The following is a 21776-nucleotide window of genomic DNA, read 5'->3' on the forward strand; positions in this document are numbered from 1 at the left end:
AGTAATGGAGAGAGAGAGAGCTGCAGACTGGGTGCTGAGATATAATGGAGAGAGAGCTGCAGACTGTGTGCTGAGAAGTAATGGAGAGAGTGCTGCAGACTGGGTGCTGAGATATAATGGAGAGAGAGCTGCAGACTGGGTGCTGAGATATAATGGAGAGAGAGCTGCAGACTGTGTGCTGAGAAGTAATGGAGAGAGAGCTGCAGACTGGGTGCTGAGAAGTAATAGAGAGAGAGCTGCAGACTGGGTGCTGAGATATAATGGAGAGAGAGCTGCAGACTGTGTGCTGAGAAGTAATGGAGAGAGAGCTGCAGACTGAGTGCTGAGAAGTAATAGAGAGAGAGCTGCAGACTGGGTGCTAAGAAGAAATGGAGAGAGAGAGCTGCAGACTGGGTGCTGAGATATAATGGAGAGAGAGCTGCAGACTGAGTGCTGAGAAGTAATGGAGAGAGAGCTGCAGACTGAGGGCTGAGAAGTAATGGAGAGAGAGAGAGCTGCAGACTGAGTGCTGAGATATAATGGAGAGAGAGCTGCAGACTGAGTGCTGAGATATAATGGAGAGAGAGCTGCAGACTGTGTGCTGAGAAGTAGTGGAGAGAGAGCTGCAGACTGGGTGCTGAGAAGTAGTGGAGAGAGAGCTGCAGACTGAGTGCTGAGATCTAATGGAGAGAGAGAGCTGCAGACTGAGTGCTGAGAAGTAATGGAGAGAGAGCTGCAGACTGGGTGCTGAGAAGTAATGGAGAGAGAGCTGCAGACTGGGTGCTGAGAAGTAATGGAGAGAGAGAGCTGCAGACTGGGTGCTGAGAAGTAGTGGAGAGAGAGCTGCAGACTGGGTGCTGAGAAGTAATGGAGAGAGAGCTGCAGACTGGGTGCTGAGAAGTAATGGAGAGAGAGCTGCAGACTGGGTGCTGAGAAGTAATGGAGAGATGGCTGCAGACTGAGTGCTGAGAAGTAGTGGAGAGAGAGCTGCAGACTGGGTGCTGAGAAGAAATGGAGAGATGGCTGCAGACTGAGTGCTGAGAAGTAGTGGAGAGAGAGCTGCAGACTGGGTGCTGAGAAGAAATGGAGAGATGGCTGCAGACTGAGTGCTGAGAAGTAGTGGAGAGAGAGCTGCAGACTGGGTGCTGAGAAGTAATGGAGAGATAGAGCTGCAGACTGAGTGCTGAGAAGTAATGGAGAGAGAGCTGCAGACTGGGTGCTGAGAATTGATGGAGAGAGAGCTGCAGACTGGGTGCTGAGAAGTAATGGAGAGACAGAGCTGCAGACTGAGTGCTGAGAAGTAATGGAGAGAGAGCTGCAGACTGGGTGCTGAGAATTGATGGAGAGAGAGCTGCAGACTGGGTGCTGAGAAGTAATGGAGAGAGAGCTGCAGACTGAGTGCTGAGAAGAAATGGAGAGAGAGCTGCAGACTGGGTGCTGAGAAGTAGTGGAGAGAGAGCTGCAGACTGGGTGCAAAGAAGTAATGGAGAGAGAGCTGCAGACTGAGTGCTGAGAAGTAATGGAGAGATGGCTGCAGACTGGGTGCTGAGAAGTAATGGAGAGAGAGCTGCAGACTGAGTGCTGAGAAGTAATGGAGAGAAAGCTGCAGACTGAGTGCTGAGAAGAAATGGAGAGAGAGCTGCAGACTGAGTGCTAAGAAGTAATGGAAAGAGAGCTGCAGACTAAGTGCTGAGAAGTAATGGAGAGAGAGCTGCAGACTGAGTGCTGAGAAGTAATGGAGAGAGAGCTGCAGACTGGGTGCTGAGAATTGATGGAGAAAGAGAGCTGCAGACTGGGTGCTGAGAAGTAATGGAGAGAGAGCTGCAGACTGGGTGCTAAGAAGTAATGGAGAGATGGCTGCAGACTGAGCGCTGAGAAGTGATGGAGAGAGAGAGCTGCAGACTGAGTGCTGAGAAGTAATGGAGAGAGAGAGCTGCAGACTGAGTGCTGAGAAGTAGTGGAGAGAGAGCTGCAGACTGAGTGCTGAGAAGTAATGGAGAGACAGAGCTGCAGACTGAGTGCTGAGAAGTAATGGAGAGATGGCTGCAGACTGAGTGCTGAGAAGTAGTGGAGAGAGAGCTGCAGACTGAGTGCTGAGAAGTAATGGAGAGACAGAGCTGCAGACTGAGTGCTGAGAAGTAATGGAGAGAGAGCTGCAGACTGGGTGCTGAGAAGTAATGGAGAGAGAGCTGCAGACTGGGTGCTGAGAAGTAATGGAGAGATGGCTGCAGACTGGGTGCTGAGAAGTAGTGGAGAGAGAGCTGCAGACTGAGTGCTGAGAAGTAATGGAGAGAAAGCTGCAGACTGAGTGCTGAGAAGAAATGGAGAGAGAGCTGCAGACTGAGTGCTAAGAAGTAATGGAAAGAGAGCTGCAGACTAAGTGCTGAGAAGTAATGGAGAGAGAGCTGCAGACTGAGTGCTGAGAAGTAATGGAGAGAGAGCTGCAGACTGGGTGCTGAGAATTGATGGAGAAAGAGAGCTGCAGACTGGGTGCTGAGAAGTAATGGAGAGAGAGCTGCAGACTGGGTGCTAAGAAGTAATGGAGAGATGGCTGCAGACTGAGCGCTGAGAAGTGATGGAGAGAGAGAGCTGCAGACTGAGTGCTGAGAAGTAATGGAGAGAGAGAGCTGCAGACTGAGTGCTGAGAAGTAGTGGAGAGAGAGCTGCAGACTGAGTGCTGAGAAGTAATGGAGAGACAGAGCTGCAGACTGAGTGCTGAGAAGTAATGGAGAGATGGCTGCAGACTGAGTGCTGAGAAGTAGTGGAGAGAGAGCTGCAGACTGAGTGCTGAGAAGTAATGGAGAGACAGAGCTGCAGACTGAGTGCTGAGAAGTAATGGAGAGAGAGCTGCAGACTAGGTGCTGAGAAGTAATGGAGAGAGAGCTGCAGACTGAGTGCTGAGAAGTAATGGAGAGATGGCTGCAGACTGGGTGCTGAGAAGTAGTGGAGAGAGAGCTGCAGACTGAGTGCTGAGAAGTAATGGAGAGAAAGCTGCAGACTGAGTGCTGAGAAGAAATGGAGAGAGAGCTGCAGACTGAGTGCTAAGAAGTAATGGAAAGAGAGCTGCAGACTAAGTGCTGAGAAGTAATGGAGAGAGAGCTGCAGAATGGGTGCTGAGAATTGATGGAGAGAGAGAGCTGCAGACTGGGTGCTGAGAAGTAATGGAGAGAGAGCTGCAGACTGGGTGCTGAGAAGTAATGGAGAGAGAGCTGCAGACTGAGTGCTGAGAAGTAATGGAGAGAGAGAGCTGCAGACTGGGTGCTGAGAAGTAATGAAGAGAGAGCTGCAGACTGAGTGCTGAGAAGTAATAGAGAGAGAGAGCTGCAGACTGAGTGCTGAGAAGTAATGGAGAGAGAGCTGCAGACTAAGTGCTGAGAAGTAATGGAGAGAGAGCTGCAGACGGGGTGCTGAGAAGTAATGGAGAGAGAGCTGCAGACTGGGTGCTGAGAAGTAGTGGAGAGAGAGCTGCAGACTGGGTGCTAAGAAGTAATGGAGAGAGAGCTGCAGACTTGGTGCTGAGAAGTAATGGAGAGAGAGCTGCAGACTGGGTGCTGACAAGTAATCGAGAGAGAGCTGCAGACTGAGTGCTGAGAAGTAGTGGAGAGAGAGCTGCAGACTGGGTGCTGAGAAGTAATGGAGAGAGAGCTGCAGACTGAGTGCTGAGAAGTACTGGAGAGAGAGAGCTGCAGACTGGGTGCTGAGAAGAAATGGAGAGAGAGCTGCAGACTTGGTGCTGAGAATTAATGGAGAGAGAGTTGCAGACTGGGTGCTAAGAAGTGATGGAGAGAGAGAGAGCTGCAGACTGAGTGCTGAGAAGTAATGGAGAGAGAGCTGCAGACTGAGTGCTGAGAAGTAATGGAGAGAGAGCTGCAGACTGGGTGCTGAGAAGTAATGGAGAGAGAGCTGCAGACTGGGTGCTGAGAAGTAATGGAGAGAGAGTTGCAGACTGAGTGCTGAGAAGTGATGGAGAGAGAGCTGCAGACTGAGTGCTGAGAAGTAATGGAGAGAGAGCTGCAGACTGGGTGCTGAGAAGAAATGGAGAGAGAGCTGCAGACTGGGTGCTGAGAAGTAATGGAGAGAGAGCTGCAGACTGGGTGCTGAGAAGTAATGGAGAGAGAGCTGCAGACTGAGTGCTAAGAAGAAATGGAGAGAGATCTGCAGACTGAGTGCTGAGAAGTAATGGAGAGAGAGCTGCAGACTGGGTGCTGAGAAGTAATGGAGAGAGAGAAGCAGACTGGGTGCTGAGAATTAAAGGAGAGAGAGCTGCAGACTGAGCGCTGAGAAGTGATGGAGAGAGAGCTGCAGGCTGGGTGCTGAGAAGTAATGGAGAGAGAGCTGCAGACTGAGTGCGGAGATATAATGGAGAGAGAGCTGCAGACTGGGTGCTGAGAAGTAATGGAGAGAGAGCTGCAGACTGGGTGCTAATAAGAAATGGAGAGAGATCTGCAGACTGAGTGCTGAGAAGTAATGGAGAGAGAGCTGCAGACTGGGTGCTGAGAAGTAATGGAGAGAGAGCTGCAGACTGAGTGCTGAGAAGTAATGGAGAAAAAGCTGCAGACTGAGTGCTGAGAAGTAATGGAGCGAGAGCTGCAGACTGAGTGCTGAGAAGTAATGGAGAGAGAGCTGCAGACTGGGTGCTGAGAAGTAATAGAGAGAGATCTGCAGACTGAGTGCTGAGAAGTAATGGAAAGAGAGCTGCAGACTGGGTGCTGAGACGAAATGGAGAGAGAGCTGCAGACTGAGTGCTAAGAAGTAATGGAGAGAGAGCTGCAGACTGGGTGCTGAGAAGAAATGGAGAGAGAGCTGCAGACTGAGTGCTGAGAAGAAATAGAGAGAGAGCTGCAGACTGAGTGCTGAGAAGTAATGGAGAGAGAGCGAGCTGCAGACTGGGTGCTGAGAAGAAATGGAGAGAGAGCTGCAGACTGAGTGCGGAGAAGAAATGGAGAGAGAGCTGCAGACTGAGTGCTAAGAAGTAATGGAGAGAGAGCGGCAGACTGGGTGCTGAGAATTAGTGGAGAGAAAGCTGCAGACTAAGTGCTGAGAAGTAATAGAAAGAGAGCTGCAGACTAAGAGCTAAGAAGTAATGGAGAGAGAGCTGCAGACTGAGTGCTAAGAAGTAATGGAAAGAGAGCTGCAGACTAAGTGCTGAGAAGTAATGGAGAGAGAGCTGCAGACTGGGTGCTGAGAATTAATGGAGAGAGAGCTGCAGACTGGGTGCTGAGAATTGATGGAGAGAGAGAGCTGCAGACTGGGTGCTGAGAAGTAATGGAGAGAGAGCTGCAGACTGAGTGCTGATAAGTAATGGAGAGAGTGCTGCAGACTGGGTACTGAGAAGTAATGGAGAGAGAGCTGCAGACTGAGTGCTGAGAAGTAATGGAGAGAGAGCTACAGACTGAGTGCTGAGAAGTAATGGAGAGAGAGCTGCAGACTGGGTGCTGAGAAGTAATGGAGAGAGAGCTGCAGACTGAGTGCTGAGACGAAATGGAGAGGGAGCTGCAGACTGAGTGCTAAGAAGTAATGGAGAGAGAGCTGCAGACTGGGTGCTGAAAAGAAATGGAGAGAGAGCTGCAGACTGAGTGCTGAGAAGAAATGGAGAGAGAGAGAGCTGCAGACTGGGTGCTGAGAAGAAATAGAGAGAGAGAGAGCTGCAGACTGAGTGCTGAGAAGAAATAGAGAGAGAGCTGCAGACTGAGTGCTGAGAAGAAATAGAGAGAGAGCTGCAGACTGAGTGCTGAGAAGTAATGGAGAGCGAGCGAGCTGCAGACTGAGTGCTGAGAAGTAATGGAGAGAGAGAGAGCTGCAGACTGGGTGCTGAGAAGAAATGGAGAGAGAGCTGCAGACTGAGTGCGGAGAAGAAATGGAGAGAGAGCTGCAGATTGAGTGCTGAGAAGTAATGGAGAGAGAGCTGCAGACTGGGTGCTGAGAAGAAATGGAGAGAGAGCTGCAGACTGAGTGCTAAGAAGTAATGGAGAGAGAGCTGCAGACTGAGTGCTGAGAATTAGTGGAGAGAGAGCTGCAGACTAAGTGCTGAGAAGTAATAGAGAGAGAGCTGCAGACTAAGTGCTGAGAAGTAATGGAGAGAGAGCTGCAGACTGAGTGCTAAGAAGTAATGGAAAGAGAGCTGCAGACTAAGTGCTGAGAAGTAATGGAGAGAGAGCTGCAGACTGGGTGCTGAGAATTAATGGAGAGAGAGCTGCAGACTGGGTGCTGAGAATTGATGGAGAGAGAGAGCTGCAGACTGGGTGCTGAGAAGTAATGGAGAGAGAGCTGCAGAATGGGTGCTGAGAAGTAATGGAGAGAGAGCTGCAGACAGGGTGCTGAGAAGTAATGAAGAGAGAGCTGCAGACTGAGTGCTGAGAAGTAATGGAGAGAGAGAGCTGCAGACTGAGTGCTGAGAAGTAATGAAGAGAGAGCTGCAGACTGAGTGCTGAGAAGTAATGGAGAGAGAGAGCTGCAGACTGAGTGCTGAGAAGTAATGGAGAGAGAGCTGCAGACTAAGTGCTGAGAAGTAATGGAGAGAGAGCTGCAGACGGGGTGCTGAGAAGTAATGGAGAGAGAGCTGCAGACTGAGTGCTGAGAAGTAATGGAGAGAGAGACCTGCAGACTGGGTGCTGAGAAGTAGTGGAGAGAGAGCTGCAGCCTGGGTGCTAAGAAGTAATGGAGAGAGAGCTGCAGACTTGGTGCTGAGAAGTAATGGAGAGAGAGCTGCAGACTGGGTGCTGAGAAGTAATGGAGAGAGAGCTGCAGACTGAGTGCTGAGAAGTAGTGGAGAGAGAGCTGCAGACTGGGTGCTGAGAAGTAATGGAGAGAGAGCTGCAGACTGAGTGCTGAGAAGTAATGGAGAGAGAGAGAGCTGCAGACTGGGTGCTGAGAAGAAATGGAGAGAGAGCTGCAGACTGGGTGCTGAGAATTAATGGAGAGAGAGTTGCAGACTGGGTGCTAAGAAGTGATGGAGAGAGAGCTGCAGACTGGGTGCTGAGAAGTAATGGAGAGAGAGCTGCAGACTGGGTGCTGAGAAGTAATTGAGAGAGAGCTGAAGACTGAGCGCTGAGAAGTGATGGAGAGAGAGCTGCAGACTGAGTGCTAAGAAGTAATGGAGAAAGAGCTGCAGACTGAGCGCTGAGAAGTAATGGAGAGAGAGCTGCAGACTGAGTGCTGAGAAGTAATGGAGAGAGAGCTGCAGACTGGGTGCTGAGAAGAAATGAAGAGAGATCTGCAGACTGAGTGCTGAGAAGAAATCGAGAGAGAGCTGTAGACTGGGTGCTGAGAATTAATGGAGAGAGAGCTGCAGACTGAGTGCTGAGAAGTGATGGAGAGAGAGCTGCAGACTGGGTGCTGATAAGTAATGGAGAGAGAGCTGCAGACTGGGTGCTGAGAAGTAATGGAGAGAGAGCTGCAGACTGGGTGCTGAGAAGTAATGGAGAGAGAGAGCTGCAGACTGGGTGCTAAGAAGAAATGGAGAGAGAGCTGCAGACTGAGTGCTGAGAAGTAATGGAGAAAAAGCTGCAGACTGAGTGCTGAGAAGTAATAGAGAGAGCTGCAGACTGAGTGCTGAGAAGTAATGGAGAGAGAGAGCTGCAGACTGGGTTCTGAGAAGTAAAGGAGAGAGAGCTGCAGATATAGTGCTGAGAAGTAATGGAGAGAGAGCTGCAGACTGAGTGCTGAGAAGTAATGGAGAGAGAGCTGCAGACTGAGTGCTGAGAAGTAATGAAGAGAGAGCTGCAGACTGGGTGCTGAGAAGTAATGGTGAGAGAGCTGCAGACTGGGTACTGAGAAGTAATGGAGAGAGAGCTGCAGACTGGGTTCTGAGAAGTAAAGGAGAGAGAGCTGCAGACTGGGTGCTGAGAAGTAATGGAGAGAGAGCTGCAGACTGAGCGCTGGGAAGTGATGGATAGAGAGCTGCAGACTGGGTGCTAAGAAGTAATGGAGAGAGAGCTGCAGACTGGGTGCTGAGAAGTAATAGAGAGAGAGCTGCAGACTGAGTGCTGAGAAGAAATGGAGAGAGATCTGCAGACTGAGTGCTGAGAAGTGATGGAGAGAGAGCTGCAGACTGGGTGCTGATAAGTAATGGAGAGAGAGCTGCAGACTGGGTGCTGAGAAGTAATGGAGAGAGAGCTGCAGACTGGGTGCTGAGAAGTAATAGAGAGAGAGCTGCAGACTGGGTGCTGAGAAGTAATAGAGAGAGAGCTGCAGACTGAGTGCTGAGAAGTAATGGAGAGAGAGCTGCAGACTGGGTGCTGAGAAGAAATGGAGAGAGATCTGCAGACTGAGTGCTGAGAAGTAATGGAGAAAAAGCTGCAGACTGAGTGCTGAGAAGTAATAGAGAGAGCTGCAGACTGAGTGCTGAGAAGTAATGGAGAGAGAGAGCTGCAGACTGGGTTCTGAGAAGTAAAGGAGAGAGAGCTGCAGATATAGTGCTGAGAAGTAATGGAGAGAGAGCTGCAGACTGAGTGCTGAGAAGTAATGGAGAGAGAGCTGCAGACTGAGTGCTGAGAAGTAATGAAGAGAGAGCTGCAGACTGGGTGCTGAGAAGTAATGGAGAGAGAGCTGCAGACTGGGTTCTGAGAAGTAAAGGAGAGAGAGCTGCAGACTGGGTGCTAAGAAGAAATGGAGAGAGAGCTGCAGACTGAGCGCTGGGAAGTGATGGATAGAGAGCTGCAGACTGGGTGCTGAGAAGTAATGGAGAGAGAGCTGCAGACTGGGTGCTGAGAAGTAATAGAGAGAGAGCTGCAGACTGAGTGCTGAGAAGAAATGGAGAGAGATCTGCAGACTGAGTGCTGAGAAGTAATGGAGAGAGAGCTGCAGACTGAGTGCTGAGAAGTGATGGAGAGAGAGCTGCAGACTGGGTGCTGATAAGTAATGGAGAGAGAGCTGCAGACTGGGTGCTGAGAAGTAATGGAGAGAGAGCTGCAGACTGGGTGCTGAGAAGTAATGGAGAGAGAGCTGCAGACTGAGTGCTGAGAAGTAATGGAGAGAGAGAGCTGCAGACTGGGTGCTGAGAAGAAATGGAGAGAGAGCTGCAGACTGGGTGCTGAGAAGTAATAGAGAGAGAGCTGCAGACTGAGTGTTGAGAAGAAATGGAGAGAGATCTGCAGACTGAGTGCTGAGAAGTAATGGAGAGAGAGCTGCAGACTGAGTGCTGAGAAGTAATGGAAAGAGAGCTGCAAACTGGGTACTGAGAAGTAATGGAGAGAGAGCTGCAGACTGAGTGCTGAGACGAAATGGAGAGAGAGCTGCAGACTGAGTGCTAAGAAGTAATGGAGAGAGAGCTGCAGACTGGGTGCTGAGAAGAAATGGAGAGAGAGCTGCAGACTGAGTGCTGAGAAGTAATGGAGAGAGAGCTGCAGACTGAGTGCTGAGACGAAATGGAGAGAGAGCTGCAGACTGAGTGCTAAGAAGTAATGGAAAGAGAGCTGCAGACTGGGTGCTGAGAAGAAATGGAGAGAGAGCTACAGACTGAGTGCTGAGAAGAAATAAAGAGAGAGCTGCAGACTGGGTGCTGAGAAGAAATGGAGAGAGAGCTGCAGACTGGGTGCTGAGAAGTAATGGAGAGAGAGCTGCAGACTGGGTACTGAGAAGTAATGGAGAGAGAGCTGCAGACTGAGTGCTGAGAAGTAATGGAGAGAGAGAGCTGCAGACTGGGTGCTGAGATATAATGGAGAGAGAGCTGCAGACTGAGTGCTGAGAAGTAATGGAGAGAGAGCTGCAGACTGAGTGCTGAGAAGTAATGGAGAGAGAGCTGCAGACTGAGTGCTGAGAAGTAATGGAGAGACAGAGCTGCAGACTGGGTACTGAGAAGTAATGGAGAGAGAGCTGCAGACTGAGTGCTGAGAAGTAATGGAGAGAGAGCTGCAGACTGAGTGCTGAGAAGTAATGGAGAGAGAGCTGCAGACAGAGTGCTGAGAAGTAATGGAGAGAGAGCTGCAGACAGAGTGCTGAGAAGAAATGGAGAGAGAGCTGCATTCTGAGTGCTTAGAAGAAATGGAGAGAGAGCTGCAGACTGAGTGCTGAGAAGTAATGGAGAGAGAGCTTCAGACTGGGTGCTGAGAAGTAATGGAGAGAGAGCTGCAGGCTGAGTGCTGAGAAGTAATGGAGAGAGAACTGCAGACTGAGTGCTGAGAAGTAATGGAGAGAGAGCTGCAGACTGAGTGCTGAGAAGTAATGGAGAGAGAGCTGCATTCTGAGTGCTTAGAAGAAATGGAGAGAGAGCTGCAGACTGAGTGCTGAGAAGTAATGGAGAGAGAGCTGCAGACTGAGTGCTGAGAAGTAATGGAGAGAGAGCTGCAGACTTGGTGCTGAGAAGAAATGGAGAGAGAGCTGCAGACTGGGTGCTGAGAAGTAATGGAGAGAGAGCTGCAGACTGGGTGCTAAGAAGTAATGGAGAGAGAGCTGCAGACTGGGTGCTGAGAAGTAATGGAGAGAGAGAGCTGCAGACTGAGTGCTGAGAAGAAATGGAGAGAGAGTTGCAGACTGAGTGCTGAGAAGTAATGGAGAGAGAGAGAGAGAGAGAGAGAGCTGCAGACTGGGTGCTGAGAAGTAATGGAGAGAGATCTGCAGACTGAGTGCTGAGAAGCAGGGGCGTAGCTATAGGAGGTGCAGAGGTAGCAGTCGCTACCGGGCCCAGGAGCCTGAGGGGGCCCAAAGACCCTTGTGCTGCTGTATAGCAAATGCATACTGGTCAAGTTGCCGGCTGGAGGGAAGTGGTTAGGTCAGAAATTTGGCATGGTGGGGAGGGAGGTGCCGTTTCAATTTTTGCCTCAGACAGCATGAAGGCTATGTGCTTCCCTGCCCCTGGCCACAAAGCACTGAGGGAAGGGGGGCCCAAGCTGAACTCTTGCACCTGGGCCCATGAGCCTTTAGCTATGCCCCTGCTGAGAAGTAATGGAGAGAGAGCTGCAGACTGAGTGCTGAGAAGTAATGGAGAGAGAGCTGCAGACTGGGTGCTGAGAAGTAATGAAGAGAGAGCTGCAGACTGAGTGCTGAGAAGTAATGGAGAGAGATAACTGCAGACTGGGTGCTGAGAAGAAATGGAGAGAGAGCTGCAGACTGAGTGCTGAGATATAATGGAGAGAGAGCGGCAGACTGAGTGCTGAGAAGTAATGGAGAGAGAGAGCTGCAGACTGGGTGCTGAGTAGAAATGGAGAGAGAGCTGCAGACTGAGTGCTGAGAAGAAATGGAGAGAGAGCTGCAGACTGAGTGCTGAGAAGTAATGGAGAGAGAGCTGCAGACTGAGTGCTGAGAAGTAATGGAGAGAGAGAGATGCAGACTGAGTGCTGAGAAGAAATAGAGAGAGAGAGCTGCAGACTGAGTGCTGAGAAGTAATGGAGAGAGAGCTGCAGACTGAGTGCTGAGAAGTAATGTAGAGAGATGCAGACTGAGTGCTGAGAAGTAATGGAGAGAGAGCTGCAGACTGGGTGCTGAGAGGTAATGGAGAGAGAGAGATGCAGACTGAGTGCTGAGAAGAAATAGAGAGAGAGAGCTGCAGACTGAGTGCTGAGAAGTAATGGAGAGAGAGAGAGAGCTGCAGACTGGGTGCTGAGAAAAAATGGAGAGAGAGCTGCAGACTGAGTGCTGAGAAGTAATGGAGAGAGAGCTGCAGACTGAGTGCTGAGAAGTAATGGAGAGAGAGCTGCAGACTGAGTGCTGAGAAGTAATGTAGAGAGATGCAGACTGAGTGCTGAGAAGTAATGGAGAGAGAGCTGCAGACTGGGTGCTGAGAGGTAATGGAGAGAGAGAGATGCAGACTGAGTGCTGAGAAGAAATAGAGAGAGAGAGCTGCAGACTGAGTGCTGAGAAGTAATGGAGAGAGAGAGAGAGCTGCAGACTGGGTGCTGAGAAAAAATGGATAGAGAGCTGCAGACTGGGTACTGAGAAGTAATGGAGAGAGAGCTGCAGACTGAGTGCTGAGAAGTAATGGAGAGAGATAACTGCAGACTGGGTGCTGAGAAGAAATGGAGAGAGAGCTGCAGACTGAGTGCTGAGAAGTAATGGAGAGAGAGAGCGGCAGACTGAGTGCTGAGAAGTAATGGAGAGAGAGAGCTGCAGACTGGGTGCTGAGAAGAAATGGAGAGAGAGCTGCAGACTGAGTGCTGAGAAGTAATGGAGAGAGAGCTGCAGACTGAGTGCTGAGAAGAAATGGAGAGAGAGCTGCAGACTAAGTGCTGAGAAGTAATGGAGAGAGAGCTGCAGACTGAGTGCTGAGAAGTAATGGAGAGAGAGAGAGATGCAGACTGAGTGCTGAGAAGAAATAGAGAGAGAGAGCTGCAGACTGAGTGCTGAGAAGTAATGGAGAGAGAGCTGCAGACTGAGTGCTGAGAAGTAATGGAGAGAGAGCTGCAGACTGAGTGCTGAGAAGTAATGGAGAGAGAGCAGCAGACTGAGTGCTAATAAGTAATGGAGAGAGAGAGCTGCAGACTGGGTGCTGAGAAGTAATGGAGAGAGAGATGCAGACTGAGTGCTGAGAAGAAATAGAGAGAGAGAGCTGCAGACTGAGTGCTGAGAGGTAATGGAGAGATAGAGAGCTGCAGACTGGGTGCTGAGAAAAAATGGAGAGAGAGCTGCAGACTGAGTGCTGAGAAGTAATGGAGAGAGTGCTGCAGACTGGGTACTGAGAAGTAATGGAGAGAGAGCTGAAGACTCAGTGCTGAGAAGTAATGGAGAGAGAGCTGCAGACTGAGTGCTGAGAAGTAATGGAGAGAGAGTTGCAGACTGGGTGCTGAGAAGAAATGGAGAGAGAGCTGCAGACTGAGTGCTGAGAAGTAATGGAGAGAGAGCTGCAGACTGGGTGCTGAGAAGTAATGGAGAGAGAGAGCTGCAGACTGAGTGCTGAAAAGAAATGGAGAGAGAGCTGCAGACTAAGTGCTGATAAGTAATGGAGAGAGAGAGAGCTGCAGACTGGGTGCTGAGAAGAAATGGAGAGAGAGCTGCAGACTGAGTGCTGAGAAGTAATAGAGAGAGAGCTGCAGACTGGGTGCTGAGAAGTAATGGAGAGAGAGAGAGCTGCAGACTGAGTGCTGAGAAGTAATGGAGAGAGAGAGAGAGAGAGAGAGCTGCAGACTGAGTGCTGAGAAGTGATGGAGAGAGAGCTGCAGACTGAGTGCTGAGAAGAAATAGAGAGAGAGAGATGCAGACTGAGTGCTGAGAAGAAATAGAGAGAGAGAGATGCAGACTGAGTGCTGAGAAGAAATAGAGAGAGAGAGCTGCAGACTGGGTGCTGAGAAAAAATGGAGAGAGAGCTGCAGACTGAGTGCTGAGAAGTAATGGAGAGAGTGCTGCAGACTGGGTAATGAGAAGTAATGGAGAGAGAGCTGCAGACTGAGTGCTGAGAAGTAATGGAGAGAGAGCTGCAGACTGAGTGCTGAGAAGTAATGGAGAGAGAGTTGCAGACTGGGTGCTGAGAAGAAATGGAGAGAGAGCTGCAGACTGAGTGCTGAGAAGTAATGGAGAGAGAGCTGCAGACTGGGTGCTGAGAAGTAATGGAGAGACAGAGCTGCAGACTAAGTGCTGAAAAGAAATGGAGAGAGAGCTGCAGACTAAGTGCTGATAAGTAATGGAGAGAGAGAGAGCTGCAGACTGGGTGCTGAGAAGAAATGGAGAGAGAGCTGCAGACTGAGTGCTGAGAAGTAATAGAGAGAGAGCTGCAGACTGGGTGCTGAGAAGTAATGGAGAGAAAGAGAGCTGCAGACTGAGTGGTGAGAAGTAATGGAGAGAGAGAGAGAGAGAGCTGCAGACTGAGTGCTGAGAAGTGATGGAGAGAGAGCTGCAGACTGAGTGCTGAGAAGAAATGGAGAGAGAGCTGCAAACTGAGTGCTGACAAGTAATGAAGAGAGAGATGCAGATTGTTTACTGAGAAGTAATGGAGAGAGAGAGCTGCAGACTTGGTGCTGAGAAGTAGTGGAGAGAGAGAGAGCTGCAGACTGGGTGCTGAGAAGTAATGGAGAGTGAGCTGCAGACTGAGTGCTGAGAAGTAATGGAGAGAGAGCTGCAGACTGAGTGCTGAGAAGTAATGGAGAGAGAGTTGCAGACTGGGTGCTGAGAAGTAATGGAGAGAGAGAGCTGCAGACTAAGTGCTGAAAAGAAATGGAGAGAGAGAGCTGCAGACTAAGTGCTGATAAGTAATGGAGAGAGAGAGAGCTGCAGACTGGGTGCTGAGAAGAAATGGAGAGAGAGCTGCAGACTGAGTGCTGAGAAGTAATAGAGAGAGAGCTGCAGACTGGGTGCTGAGAAATAATGGAGAGAGAGAGAGCTGCAGACTGAGTGCTGAGAAGTAATGGAGAGAGAGAGAGAGAGAGCTGCAGACTGAGTGCTGAGAAGTGATGGAGAGAGAGCTGCAGACTGAGTGCTGAGAAGTAATGGAGAGAGAGCTGCAGACTGAGTGCTGAGAAGTAATGGAGAGAGAGTTGCAGACTGGGTGCTGAGAAGAAATGGAGAGAGAGCTGCAGACTGAGTGCTGAGAAGTAATGGAGAGAGAGCTGCAGACTGGGTGCTGAGAAGTAATGGAGAGAGAGAGCTGCAGACTAAGTGCTGAAAAGAAATGGAGAGAGAGCTGCAGACTAAGTGCTGATAAGTAATGGAGAGAGAGAGAGAGAGAGCTGCAGACTGGGTGCTGAGAAGAAATGGAGAGAGAGCTGCAGACTGAGTGCTGAGAAGTAATAGAGAGAGAGCTGCAGACTGCGTGCTGAGAAGTAATAAAGAGAGAGAGAGCTGCAGACTGAGTGCTGAGAAGTAATGGAGAGAGAGAGAGAGAGAGCTGCAGACTGAGTGCTGAGAAGTGATGGAGAGAGAGCTGCAGACTGAGTGCTGAGAAGAAATGGAGAGAGAGCTGCAAACTGAGTGCTGAGAAGTAATGGAGAGAGAGATGCAGATTGTTTACTGAGAAGTAATGGAGAGAGAGAGAGCTGCAGACTTGGTGCTGAGAAGTAGTGGAGAGAGAGAGAGCTGCAGACTGGGTGCTGAGAAGTAATGGAGAGAGAGCTGCAGACTGAGTGCTGAGAAGTAATGGAGAGAGAGCTGCAGACTTGGTGCTGAGAAGTAGTGGAGAGAGAGAGAGCTGCAGACTGGGTGCTGAGAAGTAATGGAGAGAGAGCTGCAGACTGAGTGCTGAGAAGTAATGGAGAGAGAGCTGCAGACTGAGTGCTGAGAAGTAATGGAGAGAGAGAGCTGCAGACTGGGTGCTGAGAAGAAATGGAGAGAGAGCTGCAGACTGGGTGCTGAGAAGTAATGGAGAGAGAGCTGCAGACTGGGTGCTGAGAAGTGATGGAGAGAGAGCTGCAGACTGGGTGCTGAGAAGTAATGGAGAGAGAGCTGCAGACTGGGTGCTGAGAAGTAATGGAGAGAGAGCTGCAGACTGAGTGCTGAGAAGAAATGGAGAGAGAGCTGCAGACTGAGTGCTGAGAAGTAATGGAGAGAGAGAGAGAGCTGCAGACTGGGTGCTGAGAAGAAACGGAGAGAGAGCTGCAGACTGAGTGCTAATAAGTAATGGAGAGAGAGCTGCAGACTGGGTGCTGAGAAGTAATGGAGAGAGAGAGAGCTGCAGACTGAGTGCTGAGAAGAAATGGAGAGAGAGCTGCAGACTGAGTGCTGAGAAGTAATGGAGAGAGAGAGAGAGCTGCAGACTGGGTGCTGAGAAGAAATGGAGAGAGAGCTGCAGACTGAGTGCTGAGAAGTAATGGAGAGAGCTGCAGACTGAGTGCTGAGAAGTAATGGAGAGAGAGAGAGCTGCAGACTGGGTGCTGAGAAGAAATGGAGAGAGAGCTGCAGACTGAGTGCTGAGAAGTAATGGAGAGAGAGCTGCAGACTGAGTGCTGAGAAGTAATGGAGAGAGAGAGAGCTGCAGACTGGGTGCTGAGAAGTAATGGAGAGAGAGAGCTGCAGACTGGGTGCTGAGAAGAAATGGAGAGAGAGCAGCAGACTGAGTGCTGAGAAGTAATGGAGAGAGAGCTGCAGACAGGGTGCTGAGAAGTAATGGAGAGAGAGCTGCAGACTGAGTGCTGAGAAGTAATGGAGAGAGAGCTGCAGACTGGGTGCTGAGAAGTGATGGAGAGAGAGCTGCAGACTGGGTGCTGAGAAGTAATGGAGAGAGAGCTGCAGACTGGGTGCTGAGAAGTAATGGAGAGAGAGCTGCAGACTGAGTGCTGAGAAGTAATGGAGAGAGAGCTGCAGACTGGGTGCTGAGAAGTAATGGAGAGAGAGAGCTACAGACTGAGTGCTGAGAAGTAATGGAGAGAGAGCTGCAGACTGGGTGCTGAGAAGAAATGGAGAGAGAGCTGCAGACTAAGTGCTAAGAAGTAATGGAGAGAGAGCTGCAGACTGGGTGCTAAGAAGAAATGGAGAGAGAGCTGCAGACTGAGTGCTGAGAAGTAATGGAGAGAGAGCTTCAGACTGAGTGCTGAGAAGTAATGGAGAGAGAGAGAGAGCTGCAGACTGGGTGCTGAGAAAAAATGGAGAGAGAGCTGCAGACTGAGTGCTGATAAGTAATGGAGAGAGTGCTGCAGACTGGGTACTGAGAAGTAATGGAGAGAGAGCTGCAGACTGAGTGCTGAGAAGTAATGGAGAGAGAGCTGCAGACTGAGTGCTGAGAAGTAATGGAGAGAGAGTTGCAGACTGGGTGCTGAGAAGAAATGGAGAGAGAGCTGCAGACTGAGTGCTGAGAAGTAATGGAGAGAGAGCTGCAGACTGGGTGCTGAGAAGTAATGGAGAGAGAGAGCTGCAGACTGAGTGCTGAAAAGAAATGGAGAGAGAGCTGCAGACTAAGTGCTGATAAGTAATGGAGAGAGAGCTGCAGACTGGGTGCTGAGAAGAAATGGAGAGAGAGCTGCAGACTGAGTGCTGAGAAGTAATAGAGAGAGAGCTGCAGACTGGGTGCTGAGAAGTAATGGAGAGAGAGAGAGCTGCAGACTGAGTGCTGAGAAGTAATGGAGAGAGAGAGAGCGAGAGCTGCAGACTGAGTGCTGAGAAGTGATGGAGAGAGAGCTGCAGACTGAGTGCTGAGAAGAAATGGAGAGAGAGCTGCAGACTGAGTGCTGAGAAGTAATGGAGAGAGAGATGCAGATTGTTTACTGAGAAGTAATGGAGAGAGAGCTGCAGACTGGGCGCTGAGAAGTAGTGGAGAGAGAGCTGCAGACTGGGTGCTGAGAAGTAATGGAGAGAGAGCTGCAGACTGAGTGCTGAGAAGTAATGGAGAGAGAGCTACAGACTGAGTGCTGAGAAGTAATGGAGAGAGAGCTTCAGACTGAGTGCTGAGAAGTAATGGAGAGATAGAGCTGCAGACTGAGTGCTGAGAAGTAATGGAGAGAGAGCTGCAGACTGAGTGCTGAGAAGTAATGGAGAGAGAGAGCTGCAGACTGGGTGCTGAGAAGTAATGGAGAGTGAGCTGCAGACTGAGTGCTGAGAAGTAATGGAGAGAGAGCTACAGACTGAGTGCTGAGAAGTAATGGAGAGAGAGCTGCAGACTGAGTGCTGAGAAGTAATGGAGAGAGAGAGCTGCAGACTGAGTGCTGAGAAGAAATGGAGAGAGAGCTGCAGACTGGGTGCTGAGAAGTAATGGAGAGAGAGCTGCAGACTGGGTGCTGAGAAGTGATGGAGAGAGAGCTGCAGACTGGGTGCTGAGAAGTAATGGAGAGAGAGCTGCAGACTGGGTGCTGAGAAGTAATGGAGAGAGAGCTGCAGACTGAGTGCTGAGAAGAAATGGAGAGAGAGCTGCAGACTGAGTGCTGAGAAGTAATGGAGAGAGAGAGAGAGAGAGAGCTGCAGACTGGGTGCTGAGAAGAAACGGAGAGAGAGCTGCAGACTGAGTGCTAATAAGTAATGGAGAGAGCTGCAGACTGAGTGCTGAGAAGTAATGGAGAGAGAGCTGCAGACTGAGTGCTGAGAAGTAATGGAGAGAGAGAGCTGCAGACTGGGTGCTGAGAAGAAATGGAGAGAGAGCTGCAGACTGAGTGCTGAGAAGTAATGGAGAGAGAGAGAGCTGCAGACTGGGTGCTGAGAAGAAATGGAGAGAGAGCTGCAGACTGAGTGCTGAGAAGTAATGGAGAGAGAGCTGCAGACTGAGTGCTGAGAAGTAATGGAGAGAGAGAGAGCTGCAGACTGGGTGCTGAGAAGTAATGGAGAGAGAGAGCTGCAGACTGGGTGCTGAGAAGAAATGGAGAGAGAGCAGCAGACTGAGTGCTGAGAAGTAATGGAGAGAGAGCTGCAGACAGGGTGCTGAGAAGTAATGGAGAGAGAGCTGCAGACTGAGTGCTGAGAAGTAATGGAGAGAGAGCTGCAGACTGGGTGCTGAGAAGTGATGGAGAGAGAGCTGCAGACTGGGTGCTGAGAAGTAATGGAGAGAGAGCTGCAGACTGGGTGCTGAGAAGTAATGGAGAGAGAGCTGCAGACTGAGTGCTGAGAAGTAATGGAGAGAGAGAGCTACAGACTGAGTGCTGAGAAGTAATGGAGAGAGAGCTGCAGACTGAGTGCTGAGAAGAAATGGAGAGAGAGCTGCAGACTAAGTGCTAAGAAGTAATGGAGAGAGAGCTGCAGACTGGGTGCTAAGAAGAAATGGAGAGAGAGCTGCAGACTGGGTGCTGAGAAGTAATGGAGAGAGAGCTGCAGACTGGGTGCTAAGAAGAAATGGAGAGAGAGCTGCAGACTGGGTGCTGAGAAGTAATGGAGAGAGAGCTGCAGACTGAGTGCTGAGAAGTAATGGAGAGAGAGCTGCAGACTGGGTGCTGAGAAGAAATAGAGAGAGAGCTGCAGACTAGGTGCTGAGAAGTAATGGAGAGAGAGCTGCAGACTGGGTGCTGAGAAGAAATGGAGAGAGAGAGAGAGAGAACTGCAGACTGAGTGCTGAGAAATATTGGAGAGAGAGAACTGCAGACTGAGTGCTGAGAAGAAATGGAGAGAGAGCTGCAGACTGGGTGCTGAGAAGTAATGGAGAGAGAGCTGCAGACTGGGTGCTGAGAAGAAATGGAGAGAGAGCTGCAGACTGGGTGCTGAGAAGTAATGGAGAGAGAGCTGCAGACTGGGTGCTGAGAAGAAATGGAGAGAGAGCTGCAGACTAAGTGCTAAGAAGTAATGGAGAGAGAGCTGCAGACTGGGTGCTAAGAAGAAATGGAGATAGAGCTGCAGACTGGGTGCTGAGAAGTAATGGAGAGAGAGCTGCAGACTGGGTGCTGAGAAGTAATGGAGAGAGAGCTGCAGACTGAGTTTTGAGAAGTAATGGAGAGAGAGAAAGCTGCAGACTGGGTGTTAAGAAGTAGTGGAGAAAGAGAGATCTACAGATTTTGTGCTAAGAAGTGATGGAGAGAGAGAGAGAGAGAGAGAGCTGCAGACTGGGTGCTGACTGCTGAGAAGTAGTGGGGAGAGAGAGATCTACAGATTTTGTGCTAAGAAGTGATGGAGAGAGAGAGAGAGAGAGAGAGCTGCAGACTGAGTACTGACTGCTGAGAAGTAATGGAGAGAGAGCTGCAGACTGAGTGCTAAGATATAATGGAGATAGAGCTGCAGACTGGGTGCTAAGATATAATGGAGAGAGAGCTGCAGACTGAGTGCTGAGAAGTAATGGAGAGAGAGCTGCAGACTGGGTGCTGAGAAGTAATGGAGAGAGAGCTGCAGACTGAGTGCTAAGATATAATGGAGAGAGAGCTGCAGACTGGGTGCTGAGAAGTAATGGAGAGAGAGAGCTGCAGACTGGGTGCTGAGAAGTAATGGAGAGAGAGAGCTGCAGACTGGGTGCTGAGAAGTAATGGAGAGAGAGAGAGCTGCAGACTAGGTGCTAAGATATAATGGAGAGAGAGCTGCAGACTGAGTGCTGAGAAGTAATGGAGAGAGAGCTGCAGACTGAGTGCTAAGATATAATGGAGATAGAGCTGCACACTGGGTGCTGAGAAGTAGTGGAGAGAGAGAGCTGCAGACTGGGTGCTGAGAAGTAACGGAGAGAGAGAGCTGCAGACTGGGTGCTGAGAAGTAATGGAGAGAGAGCTGCAGACTAGGTGCTAAGATATAATGGAGAGAGAGTTGCAGACTGAGTGCTGAGAAGTAATGTAGAGAGAGCTGCAGACTGGGTGCTAAGATATAATGGAGAGAGAGACCTGCAGACTGTGTGCTGAGAAGCAATGGAGAGAGAGCTGCAGACTGGGTGTTGTGAAGAAGTGGAGAGAGAGAGCTGCTGTCACCACCAGACATCTGAGAAGCTCTGACGGATGCCTTTCAGAACCTCCTCCTTGAGCTTCCTTTGTTTTGCTTTGTATCTAGTGTAGGGAGCCGCTGGTCGTGTCAGCTCACTATTATAGGGTGTTCAGGTGTTATACAGTCGAGGTACGAGGATATGCTATCATCTACCATTGGGATTTTCGCATAGGCTGAGCAGTCAGGGAGAGTGCCAGGTCTGATGCAGGGGTCTCCCTTTTTGTTCCTTAGTTTTGGATCCAGTAAGTTGTATATTCATTTTGTGTTGTCTTGTTTCCTGTACACCTTCCGTGACATTATAAACCGCCAAAACCGTCTCAAGCATGGATCCGGTTTCACTTTTGACTGAACGCCTTCAGGGTCTTTTATTGGAGGTAGCAGATCTCTTTCTCAGTTTCAAGTGACCAGTTCAGCTTGCGTTCATGGAGTTTGTTCTGAGCCTAAGATCTCACTCCCGGATACGTTCTCCGGGGGTAGTGAGAATTTTGTGCGTTTTAGAGAGGCTTGCAAACTCCATTTTCGCCTACTTCCCCATTCCTCTGGTGAGGAGGAGCGGAGAGTGGGGATCATTATATCGCTGCTCAGGGGTAACGCTCAGTCGTGGGCCTTTTCGCTGCCGGTGGGGGCACAGCCCCTCCGTTCAGTGGATGAATTCTTTTTAGCCCTTGGTCAGATATATGATGATCTAGATCGTATTGCTCTGGCTGAGTCTAGACTACGTCTTTTATGCCAGGGTAAACAATCCGCAGAGATATACTGCTCAGAATTTCGGAGATGGGCAGCTGATACTGGTTGGAATGATGCTGCACTCCGAAGTCAATTTTGCCATGGTCTTTCAGAGGGATTGAAAATTGCATTTGCCTTTCATGAGAGACCTACCTCCTTGGACTCTGCCATGTCTCGGGCCGTTCGTATTGACAGGCGTCTTAGAGAGAGAGGAGAGATCACTCCTTCCTGTCATACTCAATCCTAGGACAGTGCAGTGGTCTCATTCAGTGCGCAGGGGTCTCAGTCGCTGTCAACCCCTTCTAAGCAGGAGCCCATGCAGCTGGGGTTGATTGCCTCTGAGAATAGAAGATTCAGCCCGTATGAGAAGGTTTGTTTTTGTTGTGGAGGTATAAATCATTTGGCAAATGTTTGTCCCTTTAGGAGATTAAGACAGTCTTTTGAGAATAATAAAGAAATAAAAAGGAAAAAATCCTTTAAAAATGTTCCATCTGTTAACATTGTCAGGGTTGAGGCAGAAATTGAAGGTTTTCCGTTTGCTTGTAGTTCCCGTTTTGTCCTGCCTGCCAGGGTGGCGCTAGAGAGCAAGAACCTTTTTTGTGAGATATTTGTAGATAGTGGAGCAGCTGTCAATCTTATTGATAATCAATTTGCGATAACTCATGGTTTCCAGGTGCGCACTTTGGGAAAGGATATTCCTGTTTTTGCTATTGATTCCGCTCCACTTTCTCAGAAATCATTAAAAGACATAGTTCACAATATCCGTTTAATTGTGAGTGATGCTCATGTTGAGGATGTGTCATGTTTCGTCCTTAGCGGATTGCCTACTCCTCTAGTGTTGGGGCTACCCTGGCTCACTAAACATAACCCCACCATTGATTGGCAAGCGAGGCAAATAAATGGTT

This window comes from Bufo gargarizans, chromosome 6 (assembly GCF_014858855.1).
Source record: "Bufo gargarizans isolate SCDJY-AF-19 chromosome 6, ASM1485885v1, whole genome shotgun sequence".
Lineage (NCBI taxonomy): Eukaryota > Metazoa > Chordata > Amphibia > Anura > Bufonidae > Bufo > Bufo gargarizans.